The following is a 25,188-nucleotide window of genomic DNA, read 5'->3' on the forward strand; positions in this document are numbered from 1 at the left end:
AGTGTCTGGGGTGGGGGCTGGGACTAAAAATAATAGGAGGTATTTTTCAGCTGTGGCTCAGTAATCTCAGGGAAGCTGCATGGTGAACAGCACGGCTGGACTGTGAAACTTCCCCCAAAGCGCTTTCTAGATGACAACATCACAAACTTTAAAAATAATTCCAATACCATATACCAAAGCAAGTGGAGTCGCTTAATAGCTTAAAGGCCTGGAAAGCAGCTATATCAGAGAATTTAAAAACATTATAAATGCCATTTCTCTCCTACAGAGAAACTTTTTAAAGCATGGACATGACTTTAAGTATATTAAGAAAACATCAGCTTTCATAAAGCTTCAATAAACACCCTGAGGCACAAGTGTTCAAAACGGCCCATTCACTAAAATGTCACCGCATTATACTTCTAGAGGTAAGGCTAGCAGTAAGAGAACGTTAAATTTATCCCTAGTTACCAGTAAAAGCACCAGGTGTCAAGCTCAACTTCTATTTACACGGGATGCACCAATAACCAGCCCTTAGGATAATGAATAGTTCAAATACTACATTCCCAGCATGTCTTGCCTTTTGCTCTTTGATTAGTTGGCACCGGGGCTCCTTTGCCTGCATTTCCTCAGAATATTTTCAAACAGGTTAGGATTACCTGGGATATCGTCGTGAAGCAATTCAGAGCCCTTCTAAAAGAGCTCACTAGATTCTTTAATACTATTTAGAGAATGAAATAAAGACAAAATTTGTAGCAGTTAAATTTACTCCAAAAGAAGATAATATAGAAAATAATGTGGGCTAAAATGTTGGTAATTAATGTCAAAAATTGCCAAGATGTTGGTACACATTTTGGCTTAACAGGGGTCACTATATTCTCAAGGTTAGCTATTTGTGTGAAATAGCCTATATCAGTGGTCGGCAAACTCATTAGTCAACAGAGCCAAATATCAACAGTACAACGATTGAAATTTCTTTTGAGAGCCAAATTTGTTAAACTTAAACTTCTTCTAACACCACTTCTTCAAAATAGACTCACCCAGGCCGTGGTATTTTGTGGAAGAGCCACACTCAAGGGGCCAAAGAGCCGCATGTGGCTCGCGAGCCGCGGTTTGCCAACCACTGTCCTATATAATAAAAGGCTAGTATGCAAATTGACCAAACGTCAATTTGGTCACTATGACATGCACTGACCACCAGGGGACAGACACTCAACACAGGAGCTGCCCCCTGGTGGTCAGTGTGCTCCCACAGGGGGAGCACTGCTCAGTCAGAAGCTGGGCTCATGGTTGATGAGCCCAGTGGCAGTGGTGGGAGCCTCTCCTGCCTCTGTGGCAGTGCTAAGGGTGTCCGACTGAAGCCCTAAGCTGTCAGTCAGACATCCCTCAAGGGCTCCCGGACTGTAAGAGGGTGCAGGCCAGGCTGAGGGACCCACCTCCGCCAAGTGCATGAATTTCATGGACTGGGCCTCTAGTACTATATATTAATCAAGCAGAAGAAATAATGATTTCCATCACTAACAGAAGAAAATCCACAGCAAGGGAAATGTCAAGAGAAGGATAATCAAAAGGTTAAGGAAGGTTACTAGCTTTAATCAACAGCTTGTTATAGAGTTATCTCACTTTTAAACCTGCAGCATTTTAATGTACTAGTAACAACCCAAGCTAAGGAGCTTTGGAGGCTCATGAAAGAAATATCCACCAAGATGCTGTGTTGCTAGTGTAGAGGTGGATTAAGTTAATACTTTGTAAGAAGGAACTGAGTCACCTCAGCACCAACAAGCATCCATTTTCTTTTACACAGTAACTCATAATTTGATGAATTATTTCTCTTCACTAATTCAAAATTAGGCAGGAAAGAACTAAGCTGACTGGTCACACCCAGAAAAACAATGATTTGGCAAGCTGCAGTCACTCTGTTCATGGAAGTGTGAAAATTTCCAGAAAAGTTGCTAGTACTCCATTCCTTCACATCTGTAGAGGAATTTGATACAAACTCTTTTCTTCATCAACTTTGAGCTTCATACAGGCAAAGAGATCAGAAACTACTGGGAGGCCATCACAGTCTGGGGAAAGTTGTGTTCCTCTTGTAGGGGTGAATTGAGTGATACTTCCTTGGCCTTCTTTTGAAGTAGCCACTTATCTTCTGAGGATAAGTGGCTGAGGTTTCCTGTCTTCTTTCCCGGCAAGACCCGGTCAGTTGTGTTAAAGGAACACCTAGAAGCGGTCACAGGACTCATAAGCTTTTGTTTGCCAGCTCTGTCCTCGGTACCAGGCACTTCCTTGGGATATCCTTCTTTACATGAGGGTGGGATGAGCCACTCTGAGAAGGGATTGTTCCTTATCACGTGAAAGGAATGGGCAATTCCAGAAGGAGACAATGTGTTTGGCGTCTTAGCTTGTTCTGTTGGCTCTTTTGGGAAGGACAGAGTCACATATTCAAGGAATCTATATACTTCTCAGATGTAGGTTTGGAGTCCACAGGCCTACCATTTTTATCCTTCTCTTCTTTCTCTAGTAGCTATTTACACACAACTTCCCTCTCACAATTTTCACTACACACACTCTGCAGAGCCTGTATAGGGCTCATTGGCTTTGCCGACCTCCTCGACTTTATATGGGTCCTGATGGTTCTGGACAAGCCAATCTTCAATAATCATGCGGGGAGTGGGCAAGGGTTTTATGGCCTCTGTTTGATCATTCGGACACTTCAGATTCCCCAGGTTTTCAATCTCCACACTTTGGGCTGCTTGCCCTAACAATGGGTACAGGAAACGGGCTTGACGAGTCAATCATTCCCACTGTAGGACTCCCAGAACACCTGCAACAGGAACTTAAACTTCTCCCTCATTTCACTGCTGCCATTCCCAGGCTTCTCCAGATTTTAGGATTCTAAGGGAGCCAACAGCCAATCAGGAAGATTCATGTCATCTTGATCAAGAAGCTTTAGATCTTCAATCAAGAAGCTTTAGATGTTCAACCTTTTCAGTATCAATGAAGTAAGAACTGGTGGTAGAATAACTGTTACTCTTTTGGTAATGAGTTTTCAGGAACTTCTTGCTGATTCTTGTAGAGCCAGGTTTCCAAGCACTTTATGTTGCCCCAGACATTATTACAGAAATTGCAGGCTCTGGCAGAAGTCTAACTATAGTATAAATTATTTTAAAAATATTTTGTAAAATTAAAAATACACGTTCCCCTTTATCTTGAACCATAAATAACCTCTTCAGACATAAAAAAGTAATCTAACCAATTTTAAAGACAATGAAGCTTTGCATGTAATGTTCCAGAATGCTCCTATGGAGCCCCAGAGTGCCAGTCATTTTAGGGACATCCACCAATTGAATACCAGTTAACATGAGAATAAAAATAATTTGATAAGAAATGCGATCTAGAAATTTGGATCTCATTCTTTCTGAAAAATGTAAAGAATCTGAGGATTTGCAAGCTTGCCTTGGAAAAACAGGACAACTACAAAGCTTACTCTAATTATAGCATAAGGTGGGCAGGGGCAAGGGTTATCTTTTAGATCCATCAGGTTAATAAGTAATCAACTAATTTAAGCTTTGGCAAGTTATGTGATGACTGTGATAATTGAACAATTGCCACCCCACTTGGGATTGCCCCATATCACCTCACCACCTCTAATTATCCCCCAAATCATAATATAGAAAGATGATAATTCACCATTTATTATTTATGATGGCATACATTTTATTAATTACGATATTTATTACAGTCTGTTATTGATCCACTGCTTTCCTGTGCACTGCTCTCCGAGGGCAATTTCATCCATTCTACTGTCTTAGCATCACTTACATGCAGATGACTTCTAAGTTTTCTTCACTAGCCCAGGTCTCACCCCTGAGTTTCCAGGTAGACATCTCACCAGCACAATCCACAGGCATCTCAAATTCACTATATTCAAGCCAGAACCCACTGTCTTCTTTCAAATCCCCTTCGTCCATCAGCATTCCCTTTTTATTTTAGTGAAATTACAATCTACCCAGTCAATGGAGAGAATGGAGGGATTCTTGGCTCTTCCTCTTAGCCTTCATAAATAATTCCTGAGGTCTCAATATTTCTGAGTTTGGACTTTCATCTTCATCTCTTTCATTTATTCAGCAAGTGTATAATAAGTGCCTACCACATGCAAGGCACTCTTCTAAAGTTGAGTTTACTTTGAACAACAACACGTTAAAAAAAATCCCTGCCCTTCTGGAGCTTTCATTCTCATTGTAGGAGACAGAAAATAAACAATAAGTATAATACATTAATTATAAGATGTATTCTACAGACTAACATAAATAGCCTATGATAGTGAGGATCAGAAATGTAGAGAGGATTAGAACTTTGTGGGCTGGTCAGAGTAGACTTTATTGATAAAGTAAGAGTTGAGCAAAGATTTAAAGAATGTATATAAGTTAGTTATACAAATATGGGAGAAGTGTGTGGAGGATGATGATAACCAAGTCAGGGTGTATGTGATAGTTGGAAGAGTAGCAAGACCAGTGAGCCTGGAGATCACCTCCTTAGTCAAGATCATACTTATTCCTTCTAATTATTCCCTTTCCAGTCATGTCCTTCTCTACTCTTTTACCAGTCTTAAACGTTATTTCTCTGCTACTTAAATTGCCATGATTCTCCCCTTTAAACTTTTCAATGACTCTACACAGACCACGAGAAGCAGTTAAACTGAACTGGTGTATAAAGGTTTCCATAATCTGCTTGTGTTTACTCCTATAGGTATATCTCACTCTTCATCCCATCTACTTGATGTCAAACACTACTCAACTCTCTGTAGTTTCAAAGACATAAATTTTTGCCTCAATAACTCTATGTTGTGCATTCTTTGTGAACTTTCTATCCATCTTTTATCTGGCTAAATAATACTCACCATACTTCATCTCTTTCCACCCCCAACACAGATAAAATTCAGTACAGCTCTTTTTTTTTTCTATCTATGCATATCGTTAGTTTTGTTCTTATTAACTAAGTTATAAATACATTTTTATCTAGGCCTGTCTGAGTGTAAAGAATGCATGCCTTGTGGAGAGTAGATGCCCGGTAAATATTGGTTGAATAGATGAATGATTTAGTTTCATGTCTAATTTGCTATAAAATGGAGAGATTTCAGTTGAACTTTAAGATGAACTTTCAAATATTTCCTATTGTTTTAAGATAAAAATTCCAGTTTCTTTGCCTGGCTTGGGCCTCAAAATATTAGATCTATTTGGCTTTTCAAATTATATGTGTGTAATCATTCACCTGTTCAGTCATTTTTTAACTGGGTATCTCCTATGCAAAAAGCATACAGTCTTTATGCTTAAGGAGTTAAAAGCTTAATAAAAGCATTTTATATAGTGTATATTCTGTCCTCTACTTACTATAACTTCAGTTAGCTGGTTGCTTGATAAGGTCTTTGTTTTCCCACAAATATACTGTTCTCAGTCCAGCCTCTAAAACTCTGCTTTAATGTTCTTTTATTGTTTTCCTTGGGAAACCTGTGTTTTTCCTCTCTATACTCTATAGTATCTAGAGTGAATATTTGCTGAAGAACTTGGTATAATACTAGGATGGGCTAAAGAGGTCTATGGATTAGTTATATTTGGAGATGGCTAATTAAAGCATGGAGAATTATTGTCCCAAGCCAATTTTAAATTCACCTCTGTGAAAGAAGAACACAGAAAATAGTGTTATGAAGGCCTGGGGTGGGGCAGAAGCTAGGAGAGAGGGGAAAAAAATTGGGGGACAGCTATAATACTGTCAAAAATAAAAAAAGAATAGTGATCGATATACTTCATTGAAGACAATTCTAGTTTCAAGATTCTAACAAAAAACTTCAAAATGAAAGAAATAAATGAACACATCTTAATGAGGAGGAAAATCAATGAGAAGAAAATGGTCATGTGGTTTTGTTTGTCTTCTCATTGAAGATAACTTCAATTCTTTTCTATTTTCTCCATCTGTTCAGCATTCTAAGGTTTAGCTTTCTTATGACTAATTGCAATTGTTGAGTATTGATTCATTGTGATGAAAACCAAGAAAATACATAGGGATTTAACCTTGATTTGAAGCTATTATTTATAATCTCTCTTTTCTTTTTCTCCTGACTTTCTTTCTGGCAAGTAGAATACTCTATGTACCCTGATGTGTCATAATTTCCTTGAAAATACCAGAGTGCTTGCATTAACAGTATGTAGAAAAACAATAAATCAGTGGAATATTGCAACACATTTCCCCATGAGGAACATTATTATGAATGATAAACATGTAGAGAAAGACCCACTGACCCAGATTGCAATTAGCTAGTTTGCAACTTCCTGTGTTTGAGAAGCTAGTTCCTCTTTTCAATAGCATTAGGGATCTAATTGTTTTAGAAGAAGCTATGAGGATAATAATGAGAAAATCCTTTCCTAACAAGGGGACATTGCTAATATATACTTCATTTTATAGGAGGAAAACATTACAATCTTATATTTTCAGGTATCAAATGTATATGGTATACCCCTTTACTATTTTCTAATCCTTATAGAGAAAAGTGATCTTAATGACTGCAAGTTTTTATTAGTTGGTTAATATACTTTGAAGTGATGTGAAGGCATTATTTTTCTGTCTCTTGTGGTTTTAGGTAGATTACAATGGACTCTTCTCAATTCGTCAGCCTTATTCACTTAGTCTGTTATAGATCTGAATTCAATACAAAGGATTAGTTTTAGAATTAAGCAGTCACTCACATGGTGTGTTCTGGAGTCATTTCTCTGCACACATGATTGCCTTCGCACAAATACTGGATACCTGAAACTTTACCAAGGGAGGTATGTGACCCTAGGAAAAAAAAAGAGATATCAGCATCCAGGCTCTGGCATTAGTGCTTGGATTATACTCCGAGTCTCATAGTTTACTTTTTGCCTCATCTTTCCCATTTGTAAAGGAGAATGATGGTACTTATTCCTTAGAATTAAGTGAAACATTAATTTAATTCTAAGGAAGATTAAATGAAACAGTCCTAGCCAGTTTTCTCAGTGGTTAGAGCATCAGCCTTAGGACTGAAGTGTCTCAGTTTTGATCCTAGTCAAGGGCACGTACCTCAGTTGCAAACTCAATCCCCCACCCAGATCAGGTGCATGCGGGAGCAACCAATCCAAAGTGTCTCTCTCACATGGATGTTTCTCTCTCTCTGTCTCTCCCCCTCCCTTCCATATTCTCTAAAATTCATTGGAAAAAATATCCTCCAGTGAGGATTAACAAAAATAAATAACTAAGTGAATGAAATACACACAACCGACTTATGACTATAACTGGTCAACAGTAAATGCTTTGAAAATTTTGTAATCATTGCTATCATAAAATATTCACCATTTTGACTTGCTGTATCCATACCCTGTCTCTAGTGAAGATGGAGCCTTAAACTAATACACAGCAAAGTGCTCCTTTCTTACTGGATGAGAGAACATATAGATTAAACTTCATAAACTGCGAAGAGCTCTAAGGGCTCTATAAAAACAAAGAAGTGATCTAATTAGCATTTCAAAGGGCAAAGTGAAAACAAATGGTTTGGGTACCTGGGGACAGAAGAGAAAGACTGAAAGGAAAGTCAGTTATTTCATAGGTTTTCCAAGCGCCTTTCTTTGTCATGTATTAGAGAATAAAATTCATCTTTGTGTGGTGTTCAGTGAAAGAAGGCCCATGAGAGATGATTCATCATGTAGATTGAATTGAACAAATCCAGGCCAGCGAGCCAGCCCTGCACTTGGGGCAGAGGGAATTGCTAGCCTGGGCACATTCTGACCAGCCAGAAATGTGCCAAGGGTCACACGAATCTCTCTGAGCCAAGGGAGCGAGAACACTGAAAGTTTTAACATCTGGAAGCAGCTGTGTGCTGTGAAGGGAATAAAAGTGAGGTTGGCGACATATCCCTCCCTTTGCTTTGCTGCCCAACCACCCACCCTACATAATGGAAGTCAGGCCTGGATGTGGACAATAACATTGGTAGGTGCCCAGCGTCATTGTACATATATCTAGACAGGTTTAGAGCTATTTGCAGAGGGCAAACTTGGGGCAGGAGGATCAACAGTAATCATACCATGATCATTTCCTTTATTCCTACTATCTTACACAAAATAAAACACTAAAAAATTAAGCACCTAATAGCTGCTCAATAATTATTTTTAGTACATAAAAGAATAAAAGAAATCATGCAAAAGGTTGTCTTTGGAATTGCCTGAAGATTACATATATACTGTATATGGAAATACAGCAGAGTGACTTAGAAATGTGGTCACAGCTCAGATTTCACCAAAAATCCCTACCAAGACTCTGTTCTACTATGGTGAGACTGAAGCGGTAACTTACAAATCAGGATGTTCATTGTGATTCCTCCAGCATCTCTACCTAAATCTGAAATGATTCCAGATGCTAGCTTAAGCCAACATGATTATCTTCGAGGAGAGTCAGATACACTTTGAAAATACCATAAACCCAGAGGAAGAGAGAATTTTCCTGTAAAAAACTACTCAAATATTTTAACTTGTAAAATATTTAATAATATGCTATTTCCTATGGACTTTCTCTTGTTACTTTACTTCGTGCTACAGATTAAGTACCTTAAGCAAACAAACTTTCAAAATGTATAATAAGATATATGTATTAAATTATATTAATCTAAAGTCTTCTCATGCAAACCCTGAAAACTAACTCTTGTAATTATGTACCATAATATATTTAGCTGCATTTTGAGTTCATTAAGCAAAATGAATCAATATAACATGTTCATATCGATGCACAGCAAATTGCATTACGTTGATAATATATTTATATGGGTAGCTGATCTCTCATTGAAATAGAGTCATCTCGGGAGGGAAATTTACTATAAAGTTGGTATCAGTGACACTGCACCAATTGTGTTGTAATGTGATGTATTGTTCATAAACAATAAAGTTGAATAAAATAACTTCAACTTTTTGTCTTATAGAAATGTTGTCTAAGTATATAGATAAAGAGACAAGTGTCTTGATTATTTTATATGGCTGTTATCTAAGAGCTACTCAGAAAAGCTAGTTCTACTTTTGGGTTGGGAATCATGTCAGTCTTGGAACATATAGTTATCCTTAAAGTGTGTTAGCATCTCTAAAAATAAAAACTACTCTGATAATTTAAATTACTAAAAATCTAATTTTATAAAAGATATTATGACCAAACAGAAGTATACATATACATCAGCATACCTTTTATTTTAAAAAAAAGAAAAGACAAGACAAGACAAGACAAGACAAGACAAGACAAGACAAGACAAGAAAAGAAAAGAAAAGAAAAGAAAAGAAAAGAAAAGAAAAGAAAAGAAAAGGAAAAAGACACCACAATGAGATCCAGCCAAGACACTGTAAACATTGGGATATTTGGTATTTGGTTTCCTAGTTCACCTTCCCACAGTCTCTTGAGTTTTCTAGGAAATTTGTCAAAATCAAACATTCCATATTCTTTTCTCATTAGGATTACAAAAACACTTTCTGACGGCAGACAACAAGAAAAAAATTGCCCAGAAATACAATCTGTATTTTTCTATAGATTTTAATATTTCATGTTTTCCTTAGATTGCCTTAGAAAGTTATTTCTGACATTTAGTATATAAACTCACATATATAAAATACCCATTTCATTGGCATCCAGCTTTTTCTTCCTCTCTTTCTTTCTCCTTTCCTTTCTGCCTTTCTTTCCCTTTTTTTCTTCCCTTCTTTCTTGTTTTCACATAAATTCTAGCACTTCATTCAACATTGTCAACCCTCAAGCTAGGATCTATAGCTTAAACACCACTTACCCTTCTCATTGACACATTCCTAGCCCTAAAACCACCACTTTCTCTGAGTTGAAAGTTTTATTTGTGACCATCTAAGACAGTGTTTCCAGATTATAAAAATTACCTAGGGATCTAATTAATATATAGATATCCAGGATCAAAGGGGGAAAAAAAAGTTCAAATAAACTCCCTAGATCATTCTTTTGATTAGAAATTTTTGAGAAACACTAATATAAACCCATCCCCAGTGGATGCTATTTTTTCTCGGCCATTCTGACATGTGGTCATACAACACCAGGCACAATAGAGTGATACTTAAGAGAAAGCCGATTTTACTTTGTCCGCTCTAATTATAGAAAAGGAGTCTTCTTGTATTGTTCTTAAATCTATTTCTTATTCTGTAAGTTACAGTTTTATCATGGCAACATACTGCTACATATAAAAAAGTAGATGCATTATAAAAAAATCAAAAGTGCTTTAATATATGTGATTTGACATGAGCAGACTTTTGCCAGCAGGAAAGCAATGAAAATGGGATCAAATCTTACCAGCAAAAGAAATTAACCAACAGGAGTCTGACAATTGCAGGCTTATTTTAAAGGAGCAGTGATATCTTTTGAAGGTTATTAAGATGTAACCACTTATTCATCTAGAAAGTGAAATGTTTCTCCTTGAGAAAAATATTTAGAAAAGTTACAAATTCTTTCCCGTAACAGGTGAGTTCACAGAGTATTGTTACTATAACATGATTTTAATCAGAAAATTTGGGTTTAAATTCCAACTAAGACACACTAATTTTCCCACGTTGGATACATGATTTAAACCCTTTGAAAATTAGTTTTTTGTGTATGATATGTAAGGCAATTTTGACATAATTATAATAAAGATTAGAGGTGAAAATGAACATAAATTGTTTAGCTCTATAAAAATATGAAATGTTCACAAATTTTACTGAACTGCATAGAGAAATGTGTCTGGTAGAATTCTATCTCCAATTAATTGAAAAAAAATTTACAAATCTCCACAGTTCATTGGCATGCACATATCTGAAAGGACATGTCTCTGGAATTCACGCCCAGGGCTCTTGAAATGTTATTTCATCAGCAGCAGATTTCTCTTTTGTTCCTTATTAGGGTTTCATTAATTGGGATGTGAGAATAGAGGTAAGGAAACCAGAATGAGAAAAGAGTGCATATTAAAAACCAAATTGGATACCACTTCTTTATACTGGCCACAGAAGACAACGAAACTATAGGAAAAAATCAATGCTTATGATCTAAAAGACAATGCAGGAAATGGAAGGAAGGAAAGATGGGACCTTAAGTCATCTTAAATAGATCCTACTAAAGGCAATGGCAATGCATTCAGAGCAACTGTTTTATTATTTTATTGCATTTTTGTGTGTTTTTAGATTATTGAACAAATATTTATTTATATTTAAGGAGAGAAATTAAATGTTCAATTTCTTCTTCATACATAATACATGTATGTATATATTCAGGACCACACTTTAGTGTTTAAATTTATAATGGAAAGAAAAAAAAAAATTAGGCCTAGAAAAAAAACGAGGCCTATCCAACTGTTGAATCCTGATAGAGACAGAACATCCATACTGGACATACTGGGAGAGCACTCTGTAAAGTATGTATTGTCTAACCACTATGCTGTTTACCTGGAACCTATTCGAAATAATATTGAATGCAAACTGTAACTTTAAAAAGATTTAAATTTAAGAAGAAAAACATCCAAACATAATTTAACTTATCTTAAAATAAGGTGATCATGTTAATAATCACTGAAGGATGCATCTATTTTCAACCTTTATTTCTTAAATAAAAATATGCATTTGACATGAGCATACTTTTGCATATTTTTATTTAAGAAAAATATTTTAAAATATAAAAGTATAATTTGAACATAAACAAAAAACATACCCAAATTAACAAAGATATGTTCATTAGGTTAAATAGTCATCCAAGAAAATGACAGGAAAAAATAGATTAGGTGAACTTTCTCATTTAATATTAGAAAATATATAACATTAAAAATTTTAATATGTTGTTTCATTACAATTATTCCAGGTAAAATATTTTTACTTTCAACCTAAGAACGTTATATTTAGCAAAACAAAGATAAATTAAATGATTTTAAAATTAAATATTTTTCATCCATATAAAAAAAGAAGTATAAAGTGTAAATTATGTGTCTATTTTAAGACATGTCACTTAACATTGGTGAAGGGACTGAAAAAAACATGAAGAGACTCAAAGTAATTTTCTCACCACTTTCTATTAACATGATCGCAAAGGAATAAGGGCAATTCAAAATTTAATGTACTTATTCAACAAATACTGAATGAGTTTCTCAAACAGTCTAGGGAAGATTAATCCATAGCAGAATGTCTATGAAAGTGTTGTAAAAGAGATACAAACAAATTACTTCTGTAAGAAAATCATATCAGATTAATTCCAAGTATAAATCTCAAGAGTGACTTATGAATGCATTCACCAACAAATACCTGGTGACTTACCAAAATCTTCCTCAATTAAGCATATAAATGAAGAAAATTAATGAGTTCCTAAGGATATAGATACTTTGTTGATGTTGCTTATGCAGGAGCTATATGAATAATACAATTAAAATTTTCCAAATCAACTAGCTTACTAGAGATTCATTTCAAAGCAATTTTATATGTTTCAAAACTATTTCAACTTTTTGGTTAGAATGTAATATAAATAAAATTTTGGCTAATTAGTTTTTATAAAAGAGATGGCAATTTCCTTATTTGTAAAGTTAATACATTTTTATATTATTGATTGGTTTCGCTTTCCTGGTTGTTTTTTTAATTATCCACAAATACCTTTATAAATTTATAAATACCAAATTATACTGAGTTACGTATTGTCTTCAGTAGCAAAATGACATATTTAACATTTAAGCAATGATTTCATAATTTCACTCATTATGTTAATTGAAGCCATTTTCCAACAAATTTGCTTGTATATTCTTTTTTATTATTTTTTATTTATATATATATTTTTGTTGTTGTTGTTGCCTGTATATTCTTATAAGAATGATCTGGATTGAAAAATATTGAAAGATTGGTAGTCATAATTAATTAGTCATTCAAAATTTTAATTCCATGCAATGACTTGAGTGTCATTTTTACCCGTGTTTTATTCATAATAATAATTCAACTACTATCACACACAAAAAGTGGACAAAAATAAGACTTCATTTCTATTTTCTTGTCACTAAACACATATTGATTCATTTTTGGACTTTCCTAAATGAACTCTAATATTACCAATCTATATTTAGAAACTTTTGATGATTTATTATTTTGCCTCTGTTATAAAAATTAGATGGGAAACTTCTCATTTATATTTCAACATATCATCTTTTAAGTTGACTTTGTCAATTTCTTTTCTTACATTTCTGGAGCAGTCTCTGGTGACATTTCACTGCTTAAAGCACTTAAAATCTCCATTTATTATGTTCCTGACATCATGGTTCATATAGCTCAAGTGTGACAACCCTAGATCTAAAAGCTAATTTCTGAAAGAGGAATTTATATATTTGATGATTTCAAAATTAAATTTTTAATGAACATTTATTGAGCACTTACTATATGCAATATACTTTTAACATCTTTTATTTCATTATACTTTTCAGAAAATGATAGTCACATTTCTTCTTAATTTATTCTTACTTGTTGCCTAAATGGCAGGTCATCAAGAATTAATGGGAAGTACAGTGAGATGAAAAGTATAATGAGTATAAAGGGAAAATGAATTTTTGATGCTTTCCATTTTGAAATTCCACAGAGGCAGTCTGTCATTGTGTTCAGTCATTTTTCTTCTAAAATGTCTCTCTGATTTTCCTTTTCTTCTCAATTCTGGCTACTAAGACTGAAGTCTAGACTTTTCTCACTTCATGCTTGAAATACTACAACAGCTCTTCAGCTAATTAGCCTGCCTCTATTCATTTCTTCTCTAATTAACCCTTTCACTGTAATGATCTTTCTGAAATACCGCTATTGCTATGTCACTCTTCTGCTCAGGAAACTCCTATACGCTATTGGCTCCTGCATGAAGACCAAATTCTCCTACATGGCATTAAATTTCTCTCAGAATTTTTGCCATTCTACTAGTGAGGCTTTATTTCCTCTCACAGCCCACAAGCTCCGTCTCTGTCTGACTAGTCAACTCACTTCCATCCCAATACACTTTGCTTCTTGCCAAGTACCTTTACAAACTACTTTCTCAGAATGGTTCTTGTCCTCCCCTGTACTTGTGCATCCATTAACCCATTCGGTAAAGTCAAGATGGAGCCGCCCCCGCCCCTGCTTACTCTAACAGTTGTAACACATCTTAAGGTACTTTCTTTTTCTGAGTTTCAATAACATTATTCATCAGAATCTCAATTATTCAATTTTTCATAAAAGGGCACTGGAATCAAATTCAGATAACCTGGGTATTCATTCACTATGGAGTGCTGAAACCATTCCAATCTGCCCTTACTTTATGTTCTATTGGTATCATAGTTACCACAGTATCACAGTGCTGGTTTATGTTTCCTTTTTTTTCTGTGCTACTCTGGAAGCCCCTGAGAAACAAACAACTTTTTTTTTTAACTTTCCATCCTCAGTGCACCTGGAATCACACCTGACACATAGTGGTTTCTCAATGCTTGTTTTAAGACTGAACATCTGCCATGAAAACCTTCTGATCCAGGGAAGATCTGTAAAATAGAAATAATTACACCTGCCCTGCTTAGCTCACAAGATCATCTTCGGTAGAGAAAAATGTGGGGAAATGTTTTGTAATTATAAGCAGTGTAGAAATATTATATGACTACTAGCGTTCCCGTTGCAGGAAAAATCCTGCAATAGGATTTCCTGCTCCACTCTACCCCGCCTCCGTTCCTCCCTTGTCGCCCGCCCCGCCTTCTCCACCAGCCCACCTGCGTTTCCCTTTGCCCCCGGCCCTGACTTCGCTCCTCCTTTATCCTCCCTACTCGCCCCCCGCTTGCTTGCTTCTTCGAAGCTTTACTCCCTTCTGCAGCTCTTGGCTTCTTTCGACGCTGTCGTGATACGCAAATTAGCCGCCATATTTGTTGGGGTAATTTGCATACTCGTCCTGATTGGTTGGTGGGCGCAGCTTGGCTGGTGGGCGTGGCTTAGGTGTAGCAAAGGTGCGGTCAATTTGCATATTTGTCTATTATTAGATTAGATATGATTCTATTTATGGTAATGCTTTCCTTTTACACTCTTTGAATCTAGAAACTACTTTATTTGCACACACTCAACTGCTAACATACCATTAGCTTGTGACATATTTTGAGTAAAGTTAATATAGATTTGTTGATTATAAGTAATCTATATATATAAAAGGCTGAGTGACTGACCATCTGTCCAACCATCCGACTGACTGACCAGCCGGTACATATGAAGTGCACTGGCAATTTAAAAATAAATGTTGACTCGCACATGCACAATACATGTAAAGCTCTCACTGGCGCCAATCGCACACGTGTTTAGATCTGTCATTGTCGACCATGAATTTGGTTGTTTTTGTTGACATTCAACGTGAACCACATTGCAATTTATTCATCAACCATCCGACCTCCTGGCTGTACATATAATGCATACTGACAATTTAAAAATAAATGTTGTCTCACACATGCATGACACATATAAAGCTCTTGCTGGTGCCAATCGCACACATTTTTAAATTTCATAATAATATATTATACATACTATTTTGGCATGTAATTTTCTGCAGTAATGTAATTACCGCACGAATCTTTCGTCTAAGTAATTTCCTTTCAATGTGCACGAATCTGAGCACCGGGCCACTAGTATAATAATAAAAGTCACCTGTTTTTACAGTACCAATCTTTCTGACCCCTATATTTCATAATGCCTAAAATCCTTCATGGTGACTGGAGAAATCCTGAAAGCCATGTGTGGAGGATGGCAGAACCACCCGCCAGCCCTGGACTGCTCCTCTCTCAATTGTTCCATTAGAGGGAAATGCATTTCCCTTCCTTTTTGGTTCTCTTCCTCACTGCAATTTAGCCTCCTATAACCAAGTTGACTCCTAAAAAACAAACCCAACTACTCTCCTACCTTAAAACAAAATATTTTAGTTTTGAGGGTAGTGTAGGCAATTTACCCATGCTGTGATCCAGTAGGAATAAATAATATTGTATCTTTTGGTACCTTGTTCAGTATGGGAAAATAAGAGTATCTGAAACCATTAAAATAGAGGATGGGTTGTTAATGCCACTTCTTTTCTTGTTCAACACAGCTAACAGCATGCCTCTTTTATGCCTGGTGTTGAGTACTGAATTGAATGGCACCATATAGGTTGATTAGCATGGATTAAGAAAGACTAACCTTGATTCCTCTGAGAAGCAATCTATCTTCAACAAGTAACCTTCCTCATGAAGGCTTTTCTGAATCATTTAAGATAGAATATTTTTATTCAGTAAACTTTGAATTGGATGTACTATTTACTTTGTGAAAATTGACAGCCCCATGCAATGTATCTCTTTGTGTATCAAAACTGTTATGTACAAAACACCATAGTAATAATTGGAAGAAAAGAGAGCACTGAACTTTGCACTTAGCTGACTTTTCATGCATATCCAATTCAGCCCTCTCCATGAGACGAAAATCTTTTCTATTTTTCTCCCAATTAATGCTACCCTTCAAGACCTTTCTACCTCTTGGTTTTCCAAAGGTACATTTTGGTACATTGATTTATATGGTATATACAACTAAGTGAATATAGAAGCAATTCATCCCTCTCTCTTTCAACCTCACAGCAAAGTCTAACATACCTGTTAGGGAAGATTTCTGTGTATAAAAATAGCCTCTGCACTCCTAGGTCTATGCAATATATCCAGAAGGTTTTACAGACATAGGTTAAAAATATCTATCTATAATAATAAAAGCATAATATGCTAATTAGACTGGATGTTCTTCCGGACGAAGGCGGGGCTGTGAGGAAAGCCTGGGTCCTGGGTGCCTGCTGGCGGCCAAAGGGAAGCCTGGGTCCCGGGTGCGAGAGGGAAGCTGGTGCTGGCTGCTGGAGGAAGGAAAGCCTACTCTTGCATGAATTTCATGCATCGGGTTTCTAAGAAAACGTTATGATGAAATGACCAGAACGACCAGTTGCTATGATGTGCAGACCACCAGGGGGAAGACACTCAACATAGGAGTTGCCCCCAGCCCACAGGCCCTGATCGCCACTGGGTTTTGCAGGCCAACCTCCGGGTCCCTGCCCCTGTCCCTTCCCCAGCTGGCATGCCCCAATTGGCCTGCTACCCACCCTCCATGGTGGCGGTTGGCCCCTCTCCCCGGCTGGCAGGGCCTGATTGCCTGATCGTGGCCAGGCCCAGGCTGGGATGGGGAACCAGGAGTGGATGGTGGTGGATGTGGACAGTGAGGGAAGGAGGAGGGCCAGAGGTGGGGAGTAGGGGGGTGGAGAACCACATGGTGGTGGTTTGTGGGTGGCAAGGGAAGGAGGAAGTGGGAAGGTTAGGAGGCAGGGAACCTGATCGCTGGCCAACCCCCAACTGTGCACCAATTTTGTGCACCAGGCCTCTAGTAGCCTATATAATAAAAGGCTAACATGCAAATTGTTCCCTGAACTGGAATTTTAATTGCAAGTTCGACCAGGGGGTGGGGCTGCCTAGCCAACTGCCTGTGGCCCCTCCCCTCAATAAACCCCACTCCTGATCGCCCCCCAACCCCAATTGGGGTGGGCCAGCTGGACCCCACCCGTGCACGAATTTGTGCACTAGGCCTCTAGTACATATATAGGTAAATAAGCAGATAAAGAAACATAGGCATAGAAATAGATACATACTATTTCATGTTACTTAAATATACCACAAATATTGACTTAGGACTCAGGATGCCTATCATTTCAGATATTTCCATGACTGTTGGGAATAAAATAATAATTCATCTAGCAAAATATCATGTACTTAATTATTTGTAGAAATGTTACATGGATATTTTTTACATATATATTATACTATTTTTAAGTCACCACATTTACTTAGATATCTCATTCCTCAAGCATTCTGGATCAATATGACCTTACCCTTTTGCTCATTATGTGTCTTTAATCAATATTATTGATTCTAAACTTTGAAATTTTCCTCTCTGACAGAACTATGTTATTTTCTATCCTTTTTATACCTTCATTAACAACCAGCTTGAAGTTTATTCTCATTGTGAGGTCTAATCCCTTGAGCTGTCCTTATATTTCTGGTTCATGCACCTTTGTCTGACTTCAGTTTTCTTCCTAACTTTGATTGCAAGACCATATACAACCTCCTTAGTGGTTTTCTCATTAATACTGAAAAATACCTCACCTGTTTGACTTTTGCTGTCTGTATAAATTCAAGTCTGAGTAGCTCTTCTAATCCCCTTTCAACTAGTTTTAGACAATTTAGCATTGCTGGAGAAAGTAGGTAAATGGTGCTGATTTCACTACAGATCCCTACTTCCCAATCCTGCTTTTCTCTCACTACTGCTCAGAAATTATATTTGTTTCCTGATTCAATAATGCATTGCCTTGAAAAGAGATACTTTAATGTATTCCTTTCTCCCCATATTAAAACCCTCATCTCCCACTTAGCTATGATTATCAATGCTGTCTCAAATAATCTGTGTAGACTGCCCTCTATATAAAGACCTCACATCTATATCTGGCATCTTTCTCTTCATTCCTGTCCCAAAGAAAAGAAGAAAACACCCACAATTCCTCCATTTTTTAGTGCTAACTCATCTATCTTGACTTTGACATTAATCCTTTCTTTCTTTCTTGAAAACTCATTCCATTAAAGAATCACCATTTTCTGTGTTCTCCCCTTTTTTCTTACGTTTGCTCTGTCTACTCACGTGCTTAAATTTTTACTTCGGCAAAACCTATCTTCCTACCGACAGTCTCTCAAGGTATCACTTTGCCATGTCCTCTTGTTACCAAAGCTTTTGAAAGAGCAGCTTTAGCATTTTCCCCATAACCCCATCATGTTTTTCCATCTTACAGGGTAACTTTCACTACAAATACTTGATACCAACCTGAAAGTCTTTTCCCATTCTTTACACTCATTGACTTCTCTTTAATACTTGACCACAGTAACCATCCCTTGTTTCTTGAAACCTACTTGTCCTTGCTTCTGCATCAAATTTTAACTCTCTCATCATCCTACCAATTGTTTCTGCCAAGACGATGAGAACTAGAGTTATTGAAACTCAATGTACTAAGTTTACCAGCTATTTTGGTTTAGATATTTTAATGTGCTCTAATTTGGTTCCCAGTAGTAACCATTCACCAAGAGCTTGTGCTTACCTCCTCCCTCTTTACTACTGGGAGCTGCCACTAGGTGAATAGATCTTGTTTCTTCATAATCCCAAGAGCCTATCTCTAACCTCCAAAATCACACATTTAGCTATGACTTGCTCATTACCTTTACTTAAACATTCTAAAACGATCAGCATAACCAAAGCAAACACTATCATTTCCATGGCCTTTGTCTCCAAATGAGTTTCTTCCTCTGAGTTTTGTTTTTAGTTTTTATTTATAGTATGATCATTCTTTATATAGACACAACTTAAAATCTAAGAGTAATCCTTGATGATGCTCTTTTCCTACTTTCCAACATTGGGTTTCAAAGTCTTTGCTTCTTTCTTTCTTGGGGAGGTGGGGTGGGCGGTGGTGGTGGCTTCCTTTTAAGCTTTCCCCTTTCCCATTCCCCCATTCCCACTACCATTTTGTTAGACTTAGTTTTTATATTCTTTTACTTGGATTGTGGCCAAACTTTCTAACTCCTATCCCTGCATTCAGCTATTCTTTATGTATAACTTAGAAGTTTTTCTATGGATTCCCCAGAGAGAGAAAGCTATTTTTAAGACATGTTTAATTTTCTTAAAGTCTGGAAGAAATATCACATTCACCTTCATTTCCTGTTACTTGTCTAAAATATACTTTAAATCTACAGCCTAATTGTTACTTATTTTCTTTGATCATACCCCATACACTTCTGTGTTCCCTGCTTTTTATGCCATTTTTTCTTCTGCCTGAAATACCTTCCTCCAAAACATCTATCTTTCAAAATCCTACACATCCTTCAAAATAATTTTATACACTAGCCTTTCAGTGATACTTAACTTCACCCAAAAGTTCTTTTTCTTTTTTAAATTGAGATATAATTGACATACAACATTGTATAAGTTTAAGATGTACAATGTACTGATTTAATACATTTACTGGTATATATTGCAATACAATTACCACTATAGCATTAGCTCACACCTCTGTCATGTCCCATAATTATTTCTTTTTTGTGTTGAGAACAACTATGATCTAGTCTCTTGGAAACTTTGAAGATTAGAATACAGTATTGTTGACTACAGTCACTATTCTGGGCATTAGATCTCCAGGACTTATTTATCTACCAGTTTCAAGTTTGTACCTTTAAACAACATTTCCCCTATTCCCTCACTCTCCGGCCCCTGGTAGCTACCATTGTACTCTCTATTTCTATGAGTTCAGTTTCCTTTAGATTCCACATATAAGTGAAATAATACCATAGTTGTCTTTCTCTGTCTAACTTATTTCACTTATTTTTTTAATTTATTTTTTTATTGATTTTTTACAGAGAGGAAGAGAGAGGGATAGAGAGTTAGAAACATCGATGAGAGAGAAACATCGATCAGCTGCCTCTTGCACACCCCCTACTGGGGATGTGCCCGCAACCAAAGTACATGCCCTTGACCGGAATCGAACCTGGGACCTTTGAGTCCGCAGGCCGATGCTCTATCCACTGAGCCAAACCGGTTTCGGCTTATTTCACTTATGATAATGCTCTCAAGGCCCACTCATGTTGCCACAAGTGACAAGATTTCCTTCTTTCTCATGGCTGAATGATATTCCATTGTGTATATATAAGATTCTTCTTACCCATACATTCACTGATGGATACATATGTTGTTTCTATAAATTGGCTATTATGAATAATGCTGCGATAAATATGGGAGTCTTTTTAATATCATGTTTTCATTTTCTTTAGATGTAAACTCAGAATTATAATTGCTGGATCAAATGGTAGCTCTATTTTTTAAATTTCTTTATTAAGTTATTACATATGTGTCCTATCCCCCCATTACCCTCCCATCCCCCCCCACTCATGCTCTCACTCCCCTGTTGTCTGTGTCCATTGGTTAGGCCTATATGCATGCATACAAGTCCTTTGGTTGATCTCTATTTTTAATTTTTGCGGAACCTTCAATCAGTTTTCTATACTGGCTGAATTTACATTCCCACTAACAGTACTCAAAGGTTCCCTTTTCATCACATCCTCACCAAGACTATTCATTGCTTGCCTTTTTCATGATAGCCATTCTAACTGGTGTACGATGATATTCCATTGGGGTTTTGATTTGCATTTCCCTGTAATTAGTGATAGAGCATATTTTCATGTAATTGTTGACCATTTGGTTGTCTTCTTTAGAAGAAAAGATGTCCATTTGGTACTTCTGCCCATATTTTAATTAGATTGTTTTGTTGTTATGTAAAACTTATCTCTTCTTTCTTTAAACACCTAGGTTAGATTTTCTGTAATATTCTGCCTTCTAAAGGTCTTGACTACTATATCTTAAGACCTTTGAGTGTAGAAACCTTGCCTCTTTATTACTGTATCCCCTGTAACTACTAAAATACAAACATAATCAGTGTTTTGTCTCTATATGTGCATATATTCAGGTTGAAAGAACTGGATGAATGATAAAATAGTTCAAGTTTTTGAAAATTGTTTTGAATGACCTTTTACATAGTATATTCAGAGGCTCCTCTATTTCACCTTATTGAGTAGTTCTTATCAACAACAATCATCTCATCAAAAACAAGCAAAAAACATAAATACATGAGGAGATGGATGTGTTAATTAAGTACATGGTGGAAATCCTTTCATAATGTACATCAAAGTACCACAATGTACTCTTTAAATATTTTATAATTTCATTTGTTATAACTCAATTAAGCTAAAGTTTTAAAAAATGATCCCATCCTATTATATTTTTTAACTTATCCATAATTTAGAATTGTATTTGCTTCTTTTCCAATGAAAAATATTTGTAAGCTTGTAAGACTTCTGAAGTTTCTTTGATTCAGTTACATTGCTTATATGTCCAAAGGCACCCATACTATTTGATTCCAAAATATACAGTGACTTCTAGGTGAGTTTTCATAAAAAATTCAGGAAGCTGAATTTCTGTTTTCCTCTTTGTAATGTAATTTTTTTCAGATATTTTCCTTTTATTCAAGAGAAACTCTGTAGTATAACTCAATTTAAATAAAAATAATAAATATATACAGAAAAAAAGTAGATAACACTTTCATTTTCTTCCTCAGAAAAAAATACAAGTGTGAAGAATTAAACATCCTCTGTTAGCCACAGAACAATAGATCTCCTTATTCAGCTTGTGGATAAAGTGAATCCACATACCCTTACTATGTGCTATGCCCCAAGATAAGAGTAAGTTACCAATTGAAAAGACTACACATATCTCCTGTGCTTCAAACCCTGGTGTGGGCCTCATTCATTCCCTTTTGTCTTCCTTTGGATTTCAAAGAAGTCAATTCACAAGGAGTTTAGAAGCCAAAATATTTAGTTTCTACCTGCACAGTCCTGCAGGTACATGATGAACTGAAGCTGACTTTCAAGTACAGCACACTCAATGAAACTACCTACTTCGGCTCAGAGTCAAGAATTAACTGAAAAGGTTTGCTGGGCTAATAGAGGAAATTACTCTTTAAGGCCAAAGGGCTGTGGTGTGAGATTACATCTGATGAAAGGAACAAATAAATTATTAAGAGGATATGAAGGTAATAAATCTTCCTTTACAAGTAACACATGAAGTGCTATTTTATTGCTGGGAGGGAAATATTAACATCAAGTTTTAGTGAGGGGGCCCCTGCACCTATCCAGAACTCTCCATAATGCTAGCAATGTGACAGTTAATGTTCACGGGTCCAATACTGCACATTTAGGAGGAATATTCTTTGTGGTGAAACTCTTGGTATTTTTTAAATGAGGTACTTAATAACTTCAATGAGTATCCTATATAATAAAGAGGTAATATACAAATTGACCCTCACGCCGTCACAAGATGGCTGCACCTACAACGGAGGCGGGGTTCCCGTAATGAGCCATAATGAGTGATCAGCAGGGACCTGAGGCTGCTGGTGCTGGGCTAGGGCAGGGGACCTCAAGCTGCGCTCCCCACCCTCAGGCTGCACCCTCTGCCTGATGGGGCTTGACAGCGAACCTCAAGGCGTGCCCCCTGGACCAGGGGACCTGAGGTTGCGCCCCCTCACCTGGTGTGGTTTACAGGGGCAGGGCTGGCTAGGTCTGGATCTGGCCCAGTGGGGGTGGGGCCAGCCGGGTCTGGGTCTTGTGCGATTTTGAGGCACAGTTGGGCAGGGATTTGACTCTGGGTCCCGTGGCACACCCCAGACTCTGACAGGAGGAAGATTTTCATATACATTTTACTAATTTTCTTTCATCTCTGACACTTCTATTATAGAGAAAGGGCAAATAGCAATATTAAAATATTTCCTCTAATTAATTCCCTTTTAATGTGCACGAATTTTGTGCACTGGACCACTAGTAAGAAAAATAATGGGATAGACTCAACAGTTTTAAAGGCTGTTCTGTAGAGTGCGTAACTTCATAAAAACTGCAGTATCTTAAACTAGCTCTTTTATAGGGTTTAGCTTGATCTTGGAGAAGAAAATCCAGTCTATGAGATTCCCAAGAGTAAGAACTTGGCCTTGTTGATTATGGTATTTCTAGTCTCTTGCTGGAATATAGTAGGTATGACTAGAGATTTGTTGAATAAACTAAGCTAGAAAAATCAATTCACAGTCAACTTTCAAGTATTAAAAGTTGGATATGCTAGATATTATGGCAATGTTTCCTAAACATTGTGTAAACTCAAGTTAAGCTTCCATTAAAAGACATAGATATGTTCTCCTTTGATAAAGTTGTAAATATACTTCTTTGAATATCTACTTTTTCCAGTGAAACACAAGAGATGTGACTTGTTTAAGGCATAAAGAATGTTCTGTGGCATCATAATTTCAACTCTCCACTTTAACTGATGAATGCCATTCTTTATTTGTGGTTTATTTTTTTTTTTATAAATTAGTTCTGTCTTTAAAGCAGTGAACACTGTAAGGTAAGGCAAGTTAGAAATAGCATTATTATTCCATCATTTACAAAGCAACAGAACAACATTAAATTGTCAATATTTTCAGATGTGCTAAAAATTAAGTTTTCTTAAGAAAGTGTTTGTTACAAAGTATTGGGAAATATGTTTGTATTTGTTCTAATTGTAACATTTTGAAATTGCAGGGTCAATTCCCATATTTGTGCGTAAGGACATGAACAACTTTGAAGATTTTTCATGCCAAATTTAAAATACCCAGGGAATTAAAGTTCATTGAGAATATCCACAACACCGTCTTTGCTGCTCTGAGGCGCTCACAGAATGAGATCCATAACCCTTTCTACATGATGGTTTTACTCCCAAGAAATTGCCAAAGACCCAGTAGTTCCCAAATGACAATCTAAGGTCTGGTTACTTCCAAATTAAAGAGAAGCTTTAAAAACACTAGTTCATGGGCCCCATATTCTGAAAATAACCAGTGGACGGTCCAAGAGATCTGTATTTTTAAAAGCATACAGGATGCTTCTTGTGTACTGCTAAGGTTTAAAATCCATGTTATATTTCCTAACTTGACAGGACTCAGTTGCAATAAATATAGGAATATTTTTTTAAAAAATCACCAAACTGCTGTTCATCATTTCACGCTCCCAATCATTCTCACTTGCTTCTTGGTAATCACTTTCCAGGCTGACATCTCAGAAATATTCACTATTCTCATTCCTCGTTGTACAGCAGAAGCAGAGCCCTGGTCCCTAGGTGAGCTCGATGAAAATGCACACAGGAAGTATATTGGAAAGAGTCGAGCTTCCATAAATCAATACCCTAGAATGCTTCAATATTGTGTGGTTTCTGGCAAAGGGACATTTTACCCTCCTAGATTCCATTTGTTTGGCTTAGTCTCAGATTGAAAGCTGTTCCTGGATAGTATAAGTTAATAAAAAGTGCATTTCAATAGATGGAGGCTGGCACTGACCAGCCTGGTTGACAGAATTGGAGCTTTCTCGGGGATGGGATCCTGCAGAAGAGGGTTGGGTAGATTGGAAATGCTTGGGGTGAGGGTGGGGGACATGGTAAAAGGAGCAGGAGACTAAAGATTCACCTTACTGTCGGATAAGCCAAAGGTCCATATTGGCTCTGATGGAATTTTGCTCTGCTTCAT

The 25,188-nt window shown here is 36.6% G+C and overlaps 1 pseudogene; it reads right to left on the reverse strand.

Annotated features, from left to right (window-relative positions):
- Positions 1–1,947: 1,947 nt before the first annotated feature.
- On the reverse strand, positions 1,948–25,188 carry LOC103290316 (nuclear receptor coactivator 4-like; annotated as a pseudogene).

This window comes from Eptesicus fuscus, chromosome 8 (assembly GCF_027574615.1).
Source record: "Eptesicus fuscus isolate TK198812 chromosome 8, DD_ASM_mEF_20220401, whole genome shotgun sequence".
In the NCBI taxonomy this organism is placed as follows: domain Eukaryota; kingdom Metazoa; phylum Chordata; class Mammalia; order Chiroptera; family Vespertilionidae; genus Eptesicus; species Eptesicus fuscus.